Below are 15,578 nucleotides of genomic sequence, written 5' to 3'. Positions count from 1 at the left end.
AAAAAAAAAAAGAAACTACAGATCCAAAATGGAGTCACTTATGTTAAGTCCAACTCTAGACTTAGCACCTAACCTTATTACAGTTTCAGTCTTTTTTCCCAGGAGTGGATTTTAAACCAATCAGCCTGTGTTTTCCTGATCAGCACTAGTGAGGGCATCTGCCAAGACCCCTGCCCTTACCCCTAAGGGAAGATGACCTTGTCTGAATCAATCCTTTCTTCTCTTTCACTAATAACTTCTTTGTCCTGTCCCTTTCCTGCCTATAAAAACCTTCCATTTTGTACAGCTCCTCAGAGCACCCTCCTATTTGTTAGATGGGACACTGCCTGTTTCACAAATTGTTGAATAAAGCCAATTAGATCTTGAAATTTACTTAGGTGAGTTTTGATTCTTAAACAGGCTAAATGCATGTTGAAAGAGTACCCACATATCATCTACGTCTCCTATCACCAGGAACTGATGTTACCAAAACTCATGTCTCATCTGTCATCTTCTCATCTGTGTTTAGCAGACTCACACAGAGCAAACCAGGAGACCTGCAGACTGATGAAGGCGCTTGAGACCAAGAAATCCAACAGCGTTCTAAACCAAGATGAAAAGTTAAAAGATAGATGATCGTCCAGCCAAGCGGCCACAAGCCCCTCCCAGAGCCCTCCTCCTGTCCTTGATGTCACTGGCTGCCTCTGCCCTGCTCAGGGGCCTTGAGGATGCTCAGCTGGGAGCCTCTGCTGGGGCCGGGTTTCCTGGCCTCCCTGCCCTGAGGGTGGGGGCGGCGGCGGTGGTAGAGGAAGTGCTGTGGGGAGCTGAGTGAGGCAGATGGCAGCAACACACCCACGGGTGACTGCAAGGCGGTGGCTGAGGACAGAGGAAGCCGCAGTTGGGGACCACCCTGCTGAAATGGCTTTCTTGACCCCTGATCCCTCAGACATGCTCCAACTAAAAAATACTAATAGTGCATAACTGTGAAGGCAGGTTCACACCCGCGTGTATGTCCTATGAGATCTCTTCGTTCCCCGGGGAGAAACATAAGCTACAAACATCACATTTCTTTCCGTGTTGAATTACTACTGTTTAAAAAGTCGAAGGAAAAAAGTAAAGTCAATCCTTCCATTAATAGATAAATTTTAAACAAGAACAGTGTGATTTCTTGCCAGTCACTGATGACTGATTTTCCAGAAGGGAATGATGTGCTCGTGAGGCAGTCATTAAGTGTGATGACAGCCACCAATTTAGTGAAGGGTCAATGGCCTGTTTATTTTTAAATATTGAAACCCTCTGCGTTATACATGGATCACTTACTTGAAATAATACCAAATAGTGGCATTATGGTGACAGAGAGAATTTGACCACTTCCTGGCAAGTCAGGAGTATTACATTTTATGTTACTTTTCTAGAGTTTGAAAGTTATTCTGAAGTAAATGCTAAGAACATTTTCCCTGGTGTCCTTGAGTTGGCTGATCCTAAGAAGGGGACCATGGACAGGATCCCCTGGGATACAGTCTGAGCGATGGGGTTAAGTCCCTGTCCCCCAGGCCATCTGTTGCCAACAAGCCAGGGCACCAGGCCTGGAGGGCTGCATGTTGGTCATAATGAGCCATCTGGCTGCCTGGCGGAAGAAGCCCATGGGAGCAGGTGTCTGGGACATTCTGGCATTACCACTGACCTTTGCCAAGGAGCAAGTTTGGTTTCGTCCAGAATGGCTCAGCCTGTTGGTAAGAATGCATCCTTTTCATCCAGGACATTTTCAGGAACTAGGCTCAAATGTTCAACCTCCAATTTGAATATTTTCTTGAGCTGTGGGGCTTATGTTGTACCTGGATTGTTCTGGGACCTCGTCCTGCCCATTCCCCTCCCCATGTAGAAGCAGGGGTATGTCTCTCCCTATCTTGTCGCCTTTGTGTATGTCCTGACCAATGACGGTGACAGGGCTTCTGGAGGTTTTCTTTGTTTTTTTAAATAAATGTGCAATTTAAGTACAAAGAGAGTTTAATATAGATTGTAGTTTTAGGAAAAGTCCTTTGGGCTATTCCTTGCTTCCAAACAAAAGCTACCTTCAAGACTTTCCTCTATAGAAATTCTAGAGCCACTACTCATCCTCTATAACATGTGTCATGAGTAAGTTGTTTCTGATAGAGTACCAAAGTACACAGGCACTTTGCCTCTAAAAAATAAGTTGATAGCTCAAGGTTGTCCATAAGGTACTCCTCTGTTCATTGGGTTTGAATTTTTCCTGGCATGGGAATGGAGACAGTGATATAGCCTGTATACTGGGTGTCCCACCCACCTGACGTGGTCCAGGGAGTGGGTTCTCTGTTACTGGGGGGTTCCTGGGAGGAAGGGCAGACAGAGGGAGAGGGAAGGTACAGGCTATAGATCCATGGCACTGCAGTAGGGTGTTACACTGCAGCAGAGAAAGGGAATATCTAGAACTTCAGATAGCTAGGGCCTTCTTTCCCGCCAACAATAGAAATTGCCAAGTAGGAGGTGGATTTAGGTCTTAAGACTTGAGAATCTCCTTTGAGGGTTCTGCTTATTTGGAAGCTGAATGTTAGAGCAACACCTAGATCAGTTCCTGAGGCCAGGCTCTCCACTCAGAGTCTCAGTCTGTGGCTAGATGGTATGATTCACTTGGTCTGAAGAATTTTCTAGACTAAATGTTTCGGCATTTTAAAATTAGTAGAATTCAGGTAAAATTGAGATTTCTGAATTTTTTTCAAGAATCAGAAGCGTCCGCAACGCCAGGCTCTCATTGTTGCATGGCAGTAATGTGCATGAGCAAGTGGTGGCCAACCCCATTAGCCAAGGCACACCCTCCCTTTACCCCACCAACGCACCCACGCAGCATCCCCCTCCTTCTAGGGTATCTTGTAGGCATGAAGGGCCACAGCACAGCTCCTGCCATGGATCCCCACTCCCCTATTCTCTCTGCCACCCAGAGGATGCCTAGACACACATTTCCTGGATCAAATTCAGACCTGGGAGCCAGAATTTATTCCTGCCCTCCCCCCTCCCACCACCACCCGCCAACGAAAGGCTCCTGCCCATTTAGTAAAGTCAAAGAATGTCAGGATTAACCCATAATTGAAACTTTTGAAAGAACTAAAGGCAGCTTTAGCCTTAGCATTCCACAGCTCCTCATTAAAACAGGGACTTTTTGTAACTCTGGGACAGCTGGAGACACATGACTGATTTCAAAAGCTCATGTGAAGGATGCCAGCCTCAAGGATGCAAGGCCGGCTTGTTGGGATTCTTGATGTATTTTTCAGTCTCAGGACAGGTGTATTCGGGGTTCCAGACCACACCCTCATGGTGGGAAGGCCCCAGGCCCTTGGAGTAGGGCAATGAATGGTCACAGTCAGGGTCAAAGGACTGCTGACCCCTGGCAGGCCCAGGTTGAAGCCTCCAACACTCAACAGGCCAAGAAACAGGCAGAGATCTTAAGTCCCAGCACATGCGGCCACCTTGTCCGTACACCATCCTAGCCAGATGCTCTGCCGAGTTGGCCGTTCCTCGGGCTTACACACTGACTTTTTCATGGAGGTTCACCATGAAAGCGGCCACCTGTGGCCCGAACTGTGTGGAATTGTGTGGAATGTGCTAATAGGGGTTTGGAGTCAGAAAATATTGGAGCTGGGGCACTTCAGATAGCATCTGTCCAGAGTTCCCAATGGCGACTGCTCTTTAGAATCACCTAGAACACTTGCAAAATACAGATTTCCAGGCTTCAGATCTCCAATCACCACCCTTCCCCAGACACACACAGTGCACAGTCATGAGCTTTCAGGCTTGGGAAACACTGATGCCATCCAAACCCTTCACTTCCGTTTCTGATGGAGAATCTGAGGTAAAATAATCTTTCCAAGGTCGTACAGCTGGTTTGGCAGGACTCGGGTCAGAGTACAGGTCTCTTGAATATAATCCAGGGCTTTTCCTGCGGTCTCTCACCTCCTGGATATACGCACAAAGGGGCCACCGCACTACTCTAGAGATTTGGGATGTGGAAAAGAGTAAGAAGCATAGCTTTTGTGTATGTAACCCCAGATAATTTCCCCTACATTGGCTTCCTTTGTGGTAGATGACCCAGATGCCTCAGTCCCAAGTCATTTGGGCAGGAGCTTCTGCTTCTAGCTCTATAATTACCACAGTTTCACTTGTCCTTTGAGAAGTGGGGGAAAGAAATGTACTTGGGTATGTGAACTGCTCCCTGACTCAGTTTACCTCTATTTAAAATGGAGAGAATGACTGACTCGGCCCCCTTACGTCTGCTTCTTTGGAACTCTGCAGAACAGTCGAATAGCCACACATGACAGAGATAAAAGCTTTCTGTACCCGCACAGAGGTCAAGGCTGCTCTTGCCACATTTTTTAATAATTCTGATGTCAAAATACCATTGTGGCTTCTCTGGCTACCCTGCACAACCTCCAGAAAGGACTGCCTGTCTACTCTTAGTTTCTGGAGGGCTGGTGAAATATTTCCTGTGGGTCATCTTGGGAGGAGCCCCAGTTTTGAGGGACTGAACAAGATAAAAAATTTACTACTACTACTGGTAGCTAGCACGGAGTTCTTATACTAAGTGCCAGGCATTCTGCCAAACATTTTACATGCATTATCTCATTTAATCCTCAGCTGCAGCCCTATAAATGAGGTGTTCTGAGTATTCCCACTTTACAGGTGTGGCAAATGAGATTCAGAAAGGTTAAAGAACTTGCCCAGGATCACATACTGAATGATGGAGCCAGGATTCAGACCCACATACGACAGTCTCCAGGGACAAAGCTCTGATAAAGGGGGCTTTATCACCGAGCACTGTCGTCATGAGCTTGACCTTTCACGTAGTGCTGCCTGGCAGTTCCTAGTGGGATGTTACACCCTGACGCAGCTTGGGCCAAGGACAGCTCGGGCACTGCCGCTCTGGCTGTCTGCTGGGAGCCCAGCAGCTCTCTTCAGTTCAGGGACTGCCTGACCCAGCCTGACCAAATTAGAGCAAGTAATAGGTGTGACATAATTTGACATGTACATTGTTAATTGAACCCCATGGGAGATGATTTTAAATAGAGACAAATACCATACTGCGAACTATTTGGGTTACGAAGCCCTATTCTCTGACTCTTGCAGGAAAAAAGAATTGTGTCATGATAAACTGAAAACCCCCAAGCTGTTCCAGGGTCAGAAGAGCAGCAAATTAGCTAGATTGGGAAAAATTCTTCCTGGGAGTGTCAGGGATTTACTCTTATTTCTAGCATTTTACCCCCAAAGCCCACACCGGGAACCACTATTGACCCATTCTCCCCCCCTCCAGAGATTTTCAAACCAGGGAGATCCAGAACCCTAATCACCAAGCCAGCCCTGATCAGACTGCAAAACAAGCACAGATTGAAGTCTCCATATGCACAACCCCCCCAACCTTCCCTTTCTCAGGTTCACGAAACTCAACCTACCCAGGGAACTTGCTGATGGCTCTATAATAGGTGCGCTCTTTTTTTTTTTTAAGCTTTATTTATTTATCACACACACACACAGAGGCAGAGACACAGGCAGAGGGAGAAGCAGGCTCCATGCAGGGAGCCTGACGTGGGACTCGATCTCAGGTCTCCAGGATCAGGTGCTGGGCTGAAGGCTGCGCTAAGCCACTGAGCCACTCAGGCTGCCCAGGTGCGCTCCTTCTGGGCACCGCCCTATGCCTAACTGCTAGTCCTTTTCCCTTATCACTAGAAAGACTTACCTGTCCTATTTCCCATGCCCTCATGCCTGCTTTCTGACATTCCTAAGGAGTCTGAGCATCCACGTCTGCTAGTGCCATCAATCCTAATGGCTTAATATGTGCCTATCCTCTTGGGCACAACCTGCCGGCTGTGTACGACATATAACTAGCACCCAAGAAATATTTACTATTGAATCAATGAATGAAAGTAAGAGTAGCAAAGGTAGTCTGGAAAATCTATGCTTACCTCAAACCAATAAGCCTATTGCTGGCTTCCAGGCTAGCAAAAACGCATTTGAGAGCAAAAGACCTTTGTCTTTTTAAAAACTGGACCTCCTTTAAATAATACTGACTGGTGAGGATGGCCGGGAGAAGTAGAGGACACATGGTGGCCTCCTCACCCACATTCCCTTTTTTGCCTTCCTCCCAGCAAGGTCCCAAACTTCCCCAACCATTCTGTTAGGAGGAAAAACCTTGTTACAATCCCCTGAGGGGATCATCTAGTGGGCTCCATTGTCCTAGCCATCCTACCCCAGTGATTGGCTTGGGGACCCAGTCTGGATACAAGAAGACTTTGCCAAAAGCTTCAGGGCTTTTGTGGTCAGGTGAGACTAATGTCTTCACTGACATGCAAAGATACTGAGACTTCATTCCTTTGTTCAGCTACAGTATCGGACCTCATCCCAAGTCTACCTGACCTCTGGACATCTCAATTACATGAGAGAAGAAAGCCTATTTTTATTTAAGCCAAAAAATTATGTAACACGATAATACACAACCCCTTGGTTACTTTTTGTGACTGAGCTTAGAGAAGCAGACTGTATTTTGTCATTTTAAATCACCTTTATCTTATAGCTTACTAAACATAAGTAAATACACCAAAAAAAAAAAAAAAAAAACAAAAACAAAACAAAAAAAACCTCCCAAATGCATTCTTCCTAATTCTTCCCTCTTAAAAGTCTTCTCAGGATTGCTAGGCTTGTGATGTCCCAGGTGAATGAAGAACAACAGATGTTTCAACAAGAGAGAAAATTAGTTCTCTCCCACATAAAAGAAGGCTAGAGTCTGGCTGGTATGGGAGCTATAGTGTCATCAGGGTTCCAGTTTCTCTCTATTTTTTTGTTTCACCATTCTTGGCATATAGCTTCCATCTTCACATTCAATTCATGGTCCAATGTGGCAGCTAGAGCACCAGCCATCACACTGACCTTCCTATTCCAGGAAGGCACAGGGGAAGGGAGAAGGGGAAAAAAAGGAGTATGTCAGTAGACTAGCATCTCTTAGAGAATCTTCACAGAAGACCCACCCAACAGCTTAAGCTTATACCTCAATGACCATCCCAGTTGTAAATGTGGCAGATGAATGTATCGTTCAACTGGGCACATTGCCACCTGAATTAAAATATGGGTTGTGTTATTAAGGAAAAAGGTGAGAGTAGATGCTGGGTTGGCAACTAGGAGTTTCTACCCCAACCTTACTTAAACAAGCCCAGCTTTTATATTAAAAAAAACCACTGTAGCTTGGTGCCTGCTCCTCTACGGAAGCCCCCTGGTTCAAGCTGCAATATATCTTTCCACAGACCCTTAACAACCCCAGATGGTTCCCTAGCCCAACCCACCCAGGACCATCTGACCAAAGTCTTCCGATTTATCCAGTTAAGAAGCATTCATTGAGCACCTACTGTCTGTGATTAGACCATGTTAGTCTTTCACTGGAGTCAGCACATTTGGACTTCTCCATCATGCCCCAGTCAGAGCTATCCACCCTTACCCTTCTTCATTCACCAGCCTTGCCCTAGAGCTATGTTCTTTCCAACACAAGCCTGACCTTCCGTCATTGGTGTCTGCTTAGCATTAGCATTCTCAGTCCTATGGCCGAGATCCTTGTGGGTCCAGGGCAACAAGGGCTGTGGCCAGTAACAGCAGTTCAGTCAAAGCTGAGTTTCTCTGAATCCTCATGGACGACAGGTGCCTGAGTGAGCCCAGGGCAATGATTTCTTTGGCAGTTCTCCCAAGGCTTTCTGGCTCCAAACCATATATTCAGACCCCACTGACAGCATCATGGGCCTCTGTTAGCAATGAACAGCACAAACAAGGGGAAGCCAAATAGTCATAAGGAAGTGAATTATTGTCCTGCTGGACACAAAACATCTGCTCCTTCATACCATACCTTACCTGCACAAAAGTAGAAAAAAATCAGGAAAAAAAATCAAAGTCTGATACTGCTAACAAAACATGTTGCCTTGAGTCCTCATATGAAGAATACCTTTCTGAAGTATCTAGTTCTTTCATTCTTGAATTTTACCCTTTTGATTTTAATTATAAACTGAAAGCTATTGTAACTCAAAATTGTACATTCTATTATGTCTTTTCACATAGAAACATCATTAGGCGGATGTGAACAATTATCCCCCAGTGGATTTTTTTTTTTTTAAGTTAAAGTCTGCAGAGGAACAGCTAAATTGTGCTTTGAATCACTGGTTTAAAACTAAACCTATGAGCAGATTCCAACTGACAACAAGGGAGGAGGAGCCCAGGAGGCAGTGAAGGAGGAGGGAGACAGAGATGGGGATGAGGATGGGTCCACTGGTGCCCCCAGGAACAGCCCCTGCCCCCACCAGTGCCCCACTGTTGCCGAACCCCACCTGGCCCTTGCCCAGGTGCTCTGGGTCCCCTCAAAATGTTGGCTTGAGATTGGATTATATTGAAAAGCTCCTGATGCCTTTCTTTCATTACCAAAACCTTGTGGCTGAGACCCAACTGATAAGCCCACCTTAGTGTACCCATCAGATCTCCCCAAAACATAAAAGACCCTTTCAAGTTCATTGTGACCACCTATTTGCCTACACCTTACAGAGGATCAAACCAAATCAACATTGCTGCTGATACAAGAATTTTGGAAGCAGAAAATTTTAAATTTGAACATTTGTGAGTATTCTAATAGAATAACAAAGGGTTTTGTTCTGTTTTGTTTTGTTTTGTTTTAAGGTGTTCAGAACCCTGTGGAAATTCCATGCAGGCTTCAGACTCAAAGCCATTGTCTCCACTCATGGGGAAAGCCCAGGGATGGTTGCACGGTGGATGGTTTCCTTACTAATCTGAGTCTGAGTGCTCAGACTCCTCCAGCAGAGAAAGGCCTGAACTCCCAGCTGATGTAGCAGGAAAGTTAGGCCGGTGGCAGGGCTGACAAAGCTGGCTTTGGTGTGGTGAGTACAGCGGCAGCAGTGTCTCCTGTATGAAAAGGATCACCATTGGCGGGAGCACCTGAGGAACCCTGAGCTGATAGGACTCCAAGTAGGCCACACCCCTTAGTGACCCCAGCAAGGGCCCCAAGGGGCATTCACCAGGGCCAGGAGTGAAGCAGAGGGTGCAGGGAGACCTGTAAGATCAACTTGAGCCTCAGGGCGCAAGAGAGGACTCACCATGGTGGGGTGAGGGGTACCAAAGGGAAACACCCCCTTACTGTGTACCATGTCACCAAGGTCCAGGGATTCCTGAAGAAAGAAGAGCAGGATGAGACAAGGAGGAAAAGACGACTGGGAAAGTTGTGAGTTTCCTCCAAGTGGAAAGAGAAGAAGACACATTCCAGTCACTGGTGAAGAGGACAACTAGGAAATTGGACTGCAGACCTGGTCAGTACTGGAAGGTGGTTTCCATTTTCTGAAATACTGGTGATGGAAAGTCTCACACCTCAACCATACTTTCTTTCATGGCCGTGAAGCCTTTAAAAACCTCCCCTGCCTGGGACCCCTGCACCGTGCGAGTATGGGCAGTGCGGACCCAGGCCACAAAGCAGGAGGGAACAGGCTCCTTGGGGCTCCAGTGCAGCCCACCAAGCAACACATCTGCTGCCGAGGGTCCTGGCCACCCCAGACCTCACCATCCTTCGAACTCAGGCAGGTGGGATGCATAATGACCTCTTCGGGTGCCTTGGGGACACCTCTGAAGCTTATTGGAAGCACTTCACCCAGGAGCTCATGGCTACTCCTGCCTGCTGTGTCCTGGATGTCCCCTTGTCCTCCTCGGGCATTGCTATTGTCACTTTCCATGACACTGAGCACACTCATCTGCTGGGCTCTGATCAGCCTTCAAGGTGCCAGAGAAGCTTGCCAAGACCAGTTCTGGAAGCTGGGTTGCTTCTCTGAAGCCTTCCATTCCATTCACTAGAAGGGAACGAGACTTAGAAGCCTCTCACAGACTTCTCTGGGCTTCAGCAGGCTTTGCACCGCTACTCATTCTCCCCGGCACCCTGGAGCCATCTTCAAAGCCCCAAAGGCACTGAGCGACCAATCGCTTCAGCAGTGAGACCCCATGCCCAGATGGCACACAACTCCTATTTTCCAGATGAGTACTTCTCCTGCTCCTCCTGGGGCCTCAGCTGTGGGGCTGGATGTAAGGACCACAGGAATCATAGGAAAGGAGTATTTCATGAAGTCAGGGGCCACTGCAGGTACTCCCAACTGAGTTTATACCCACAAGGCCTGCTGTGAGAACAGCAAGGAAGCCAGCATAGTGCCCAGGACATCTGCTTCCACCAGCTCCCCCTGGATGGGTCTCAAAAATTGTGCCTGGTTTGGGTATGCGCTCGAATGTCCGAAGTGTGATGTGGTCTGTCATAGCCAGCAATAGTAGTTTGGAAACCAAGATCCTGTGGATACTTGAGTGCAGACCGAGACTGTGCCTGTGGGGCCTGCAATGGATGCGTTTCTGAAAGACAACCACTGTGTTGCTTGGCACCTCTTGGATGGGTTGAACTTTGTGGCTCCGTTGGTGTCTGAGCTCAGCCACGGGCCCATCAGTGCTATGATTTCTGGCTGATGGACCAGATCACCCCTGCCTGCTAGAGCTGCGATGAGTGAGCTACATCCTTTAAAGATAATGACACCAAGCACCACTGCCGGGCCCATGGGGAGGCTTCTGTGACAGCGGTTCATCCAAGACCCAGTCACTGCCCAAGTGGGTGTGGGACGACTGCTACGAAACCAGTGAGGTGCTACTGGGACACAGGTGGACAGTGATGGCAGGATTCTTGGAAGATGGGCAAAGGTGTGCAGAATGGAATACCATGGGAGCCGTGGGGACAGCCACTGATGTACTACTAGGTTTGGTTGGAGGATGCAGCCAGCCTGGCATGGCTAGGAACTGATTATGAGATCTTACACTGCCACAGTGGCCAGAAGGAGTTCAGGGGCAAGCTTTTGAGGCACCGCCACTAGACCCGCAGACAGGGCTCCTATGATGAGTGCTCTCTTGATTTCTAGGTTGTCCCTTCTGGAGACTAAGATCATCCTGTCCAAGTGATTCAATTGCAGTTAAAACCCAGTGACCTTGATTCTCAGCTCCCTCTTTGAGTCCTTCACAATTCCTTAGGTTCTCAGAGTTAGGGGTCTTGTGAGGTGGCCCTTCCTTCCAGTCACCTCTTGTGCTGTGTGTCATCCTCTCTGCCCATCATGGGGCCACTTTCTCATGGTGGGTGGGAGGGTGGGCAGGGCAGATGACAAGCTAGCATGCGCCTGGTGGTGGGCCTGAAGGCAGAGTCCTCAGGGCAGGAAAGCCAACATTTACAGCAAAGAATCTGAATCTGTTGCGTTTATTCCAGGTAAAAATAATATGTATATTGGTATACACATATGGAAGCAGCATGGACTATAGTTAGGTCACTCCTAGCTGTGAAGACTTATCACAGTCTGTCCTCAGCACAAGGATAAGGTGGCAGGGGCAGCAGGTCTTACCCACAAAACTGAGCCAGGTCCAGAGTCACTGTGGCTCTAGTCACTTCTGCCATCAGGCCTCTCCTTTCTTCACCTTCTCCCTTCATGCCTCACAGATGCCTGGGGAAGTGAGCATCCCATGCACTTCCTGCTTGGAAGAGCCTGAAGGAAGCCTACTGGGGTCCTCCAGAGTTAGACCTCAGTTCTTGGCCTACGCCTGTTTTAGTCAGAGGCCACAAAATTTACTGTGCAGATCACTAGAGTGGGTGGAGAGGGAGGGATAGGCTCCTCAGTCCTGAGAAGTCAACATGCAGGTGATGAGATGCCTCCTACCTGGAGGAGAGAGCACGGACGGGAACAGGCCTTCCCTGGCAGTGTGTGTCCTCTATGCTTCTGTCTGCGTGTCCACTCAGTTTTCCAAGGCCACCCCCTGCTCCTAAGCAGAGCATCTGCTTCTCTCCCCCTGCCCACCCTGGCAAGTCCACCATCTGCTTCTGAGTATTACACTACAATTTTTATTGCATATTTTGAAGTGTGTTAATTCTTAGTTTTTCTGGGGATAGAGAGTACAGGGTGGACTGTTAGTTGTCTTGGTGGGTTTGTGTTTTTTTTCCAAGTATATACAAATATTTCGACAGATCATTTAGAAAAAATTCTTTCTCACTGGTCCTTGCAAGAGAACTCAACTGAACTTTTGTTTCTCACCAAGAGCTGGATGTCTATATCTAGCATGACTGGAAAGAGACTGTTGTGCTCAAATCCTGTCATCATGGTATATTTTATCTTCCATGAGCAAAAATGACAAATTAAAAGCAATGCAGTTCTTGACTGCAGTAGCAGGTGGGCGGAGCTTCAGGGAGGTACGTGGCAGTCATCCCTGGCTTGGCTGTCAGTGTGACGTGAGCCCTGGAATGTGCTGGTTCTTCTCACTGCTCCCTTCTTGCCTCCTGTGGGACCGTGACTGAGGCTGTACTCCAGCACTCTGTTTCCAGATTCACCCTTATGAAGGAATCTTTCTGTTGAAAACAAAAACAAGCAAACCTAAGAAACCTTATAAGTCTATTATATTATAGGTTTAACCAAGAAGGCTTGACTTTGGATTCAGAAAGTTTGTTGATTGGAGCACCTGGGTGGCTCAGTCAGTTCAGGGTCCAACTCTTGATTTCTGCTCAGGTCATGATCTCAGCGTCATGATCTCAGGGTCTCAGGGTCATGGGGTTGAGCTCGCCCTAGTTGAGCTCCCCCACTCTGGGGTTGATCCCTGCATCAGGCTCTGCACTCAGCAGGGAGTCCCCCTCCTCTTTATTCCTCCCCATGCTCACACACCTTCACTCTCTCACTCAGATAAGTCTTAAAAAAAAAAAAAAAGTTTATTAATTTAATCATCCCTTTTATTGAAACTATATTTTTAAACCAAATGATTGTGATAGTGCATGTTTTAGGGCTAGAGTGTCATCTTTTTAATGACCAATGGTAAGTGGTGAATGGTCTGAGATCTAAGAGGCTTTGCTGCTATATTGAGAGACAGGTAAAGAAATTTCAGGGGAAGGTGTTGGCATATGTCCTCTCTGCTTTTTAATTTCCAACAATAGACAGTGACATCACAGTTACAAACAATCCCCATATATTGTTTGGATGAGATGGAGCTTTATTCTTCAGGGAAAACCAGCAGCATAAATTAAGAAGAGGTACATTTTGCTGATAAGCCAGTTGGTACCAGGCGTCACAGCACTATCAGTAGGACAGAATCACTGCAGAAAAACAAGAGTGGGAATGACTCTACCACCCCCAACTCCCTACCCCCAACTCCCAGGAGCACATGGTCAACCAGTACCCAAGCACATCAGGGGAAGTGGTTGGGTATCAGAGGATGTGTCATTTTGGAGTCAGAGGAGATATGCCAAGGAGGGCAGACAATGAAGCAGACAAGACATATTTCAGAAAGGTCATTTGAAGGAGAATTTACCCAGGAATGACATTCTCCTGTGTCTTTGAGTGGAAGACCAGCAGGGCCTGGCAGCCCTACAGCCTGGGCTTCTTTCCAGGGCTGTAGAACCCCTACAGGCGGTTGAGCAATGTGACCCTGGCAGCAGAGAAACCCTGGACAGGCCTCTGAGGCTGGGGAACTTGACTGATACTTCACGGAGGAGAAATTGCACTGTCCTTGGAGACGCTGTGCTTGCCTTGACTTTATGAGCTGCTCCTTGTCCACCCCAACCCACCCCCTCCCCATATAGCACAGCCTGATCTCCTCTCCCCTTCCTGCTGGAGCATTTTGCTTAGAGGACCCTGAGCCATGAAGCTGGGGGGAGGGCAGGGGGGGGTCTATAATCTGACGCAAGATGTATGGGTCCTGCGCGAGTTGTGTGATGTTGAGTAAATCGCGTCAGTTCTCTGTGCCTCAGCCGCCATGACTGTGAAATGGTCGTTACAGTCACATTTACCTGAGGGGACTGTTAATGAGCAGACAACGAAATCCTCTCAAAGAGCAATCTCGGCCTCATAGTCAGGGCTCCATTAAGGCTCGCTTTCGCTACGAGAAATAGGTGAGCAATTTCTTCCATTACCTTTTCTCCCTGGATTTCCACTTCAAGAAAACACACTTTGGCCTCTCCAAACACAGGACAAAGATGGATGGTAAGAAAGTGAAACATCTCACCTTGTCTTTGGTGTCCCCTTAATTCTGTCAGAATCCTTGAGGTATTGAAAGATGTCCGCGTGTGCACATGTGTTTGTGTATGGAGATTCTTAGAATTACACAAAGTCTATGCTGATTTGGTTAAGTTTTAAGGCTAAATCATGTTTGTTCAACTGGTAGTGCTGGGGCTTCAGGAACATGTGGATAAAATGTAACTCACGTTATCTTGGTTCAAATTCCTTTTTAGTGACTGACTGCTGTCTCAGTGAATCTTTGCGGAGTTTGTTTGTTTTTTTCTTAGTTCCAGCAGAGAGTAAAATAAGTGCATCCAGATCTTCTCACGTGGAGATAAATTGATGCCAAATTAGGTCTGCGGAGGCCTCATTTTGGCTTCTCTGGTCACCGTGCTGAACATATTTTCATGCACGTTGAAGACAGTCCATTAGTTCTTGGCAAAGAGAACGAAGTTTCAAAGCTGCTCTTTCTAACAAGCCTCCCCTTTCTCAGGCACGAAACCTTGCTGAAGGGAGGGGCTGTCCCCCATTTATGGGGAAGAAGGCAAAGTCCATCTGCAATTTTCCTGCCACAGCCCTGAGAACCGTCACCTCCACGACACTCTTGGACTCCAATTTGGCTCAACCTTTAAGTCCCTAGTACACTGCCCAGATTAAAATATTGCCCTCTCTTTCAGGAGAAGCATTTTTTATTTCAAAATCACATAGTATGGGCTTTGAAAAGTAGTTTCCAAACTTCTTTGCCTCTGGGGAAGGCGTGTCCATTCGTGTGCAAAATTTCCCCCCAAGGCCTCCTGTGTTGTATTGACTGAGCTTCTAAACTAACTGGGGAAACAAAGAAGTTTTACCTCTACCTCCATCTCTACCTGTTGCAGTAAAAACACAAGCCAAAATGATGTGGGGTGGGCCTGGATTCTCACTGGAATCCTTAGATTGGTTCCTGGAAGAAAAATCCAGTAGATTCCTGTGACAGTACCTAAATATCACCGAGTGCGGACTCCTTGGCCTAAATGTGCTCTGAGCAAAGCCTCCTTTGCGTAAGGGAGTGAGCACTGTAGTGAAAGGTGCTGAGGTGCTAAGGATCAATATTCACTGGCAACCAGCATTTTGGAACATGGTTACCATGGTAACATTGTCAGCCCCAAATGACTGTCATGAGGTGAAAAAATCCTCTTAAAATAAATGAAACCAGAAAAGGTATATTTATAAACCTCTTACCAAACACCTATCTGTTCACAAAGTAGAATGTGTTCTTTAAGCAATAGATATTCAAAGATTGGGAGAAGTGTCATGACCTCAACATTTTCTTAAAGGAACTTTAACTCTTACCCCCCCAAAAATGGCTTGTCAAAACAACTAATACAGATTTTTTTTCTTAAATGGGAAGAATTCTAAGAATTATGAGCTTGTTCACTTGGATATTACACAATTGTGACATTAAAATTCTGCACTAAACTACCAATAGTATTGAGATTTGTAAAATGGTGGTTGACTGAGAATTTTCTTTTGTCTCAG

At 46.9% G+C, this 15,578-nt stretch overlaps 1 pseudogene; it reads left to right on the top strand.

Moving 5' to 3' along the window:
• Positions 1-1,589: 1,589 nt before the first annotated feature.
• Positions 1,590-11,132, top strand: LOC140640670 (zinc finger FYVE domain-containing protein 1 pseudogene; annotated as a pseudogene).
• Positions 11,133-15,578: the final 4,446 nt, after the last annotated feature.

The sequence above is a fragment of the Canis lupus genome, chromosome 9, assembly GCF_048164855.1.
Source record: "Canis lupus baileyi chromosome 9, mCanLup2.hap1, whole genome shotgun sequence".
NCBI classification, from domain to species: Eukaryota; Metazoa; Chordata; class Mammalia; order Carnivora; family Canidae; genus Canis; species Canis lupus.
The sequence above is the reverse complement of the archived record's forward strand: the minus strand, read 5'-3'. Positions and strand labels throughout refer to the sequence as shown.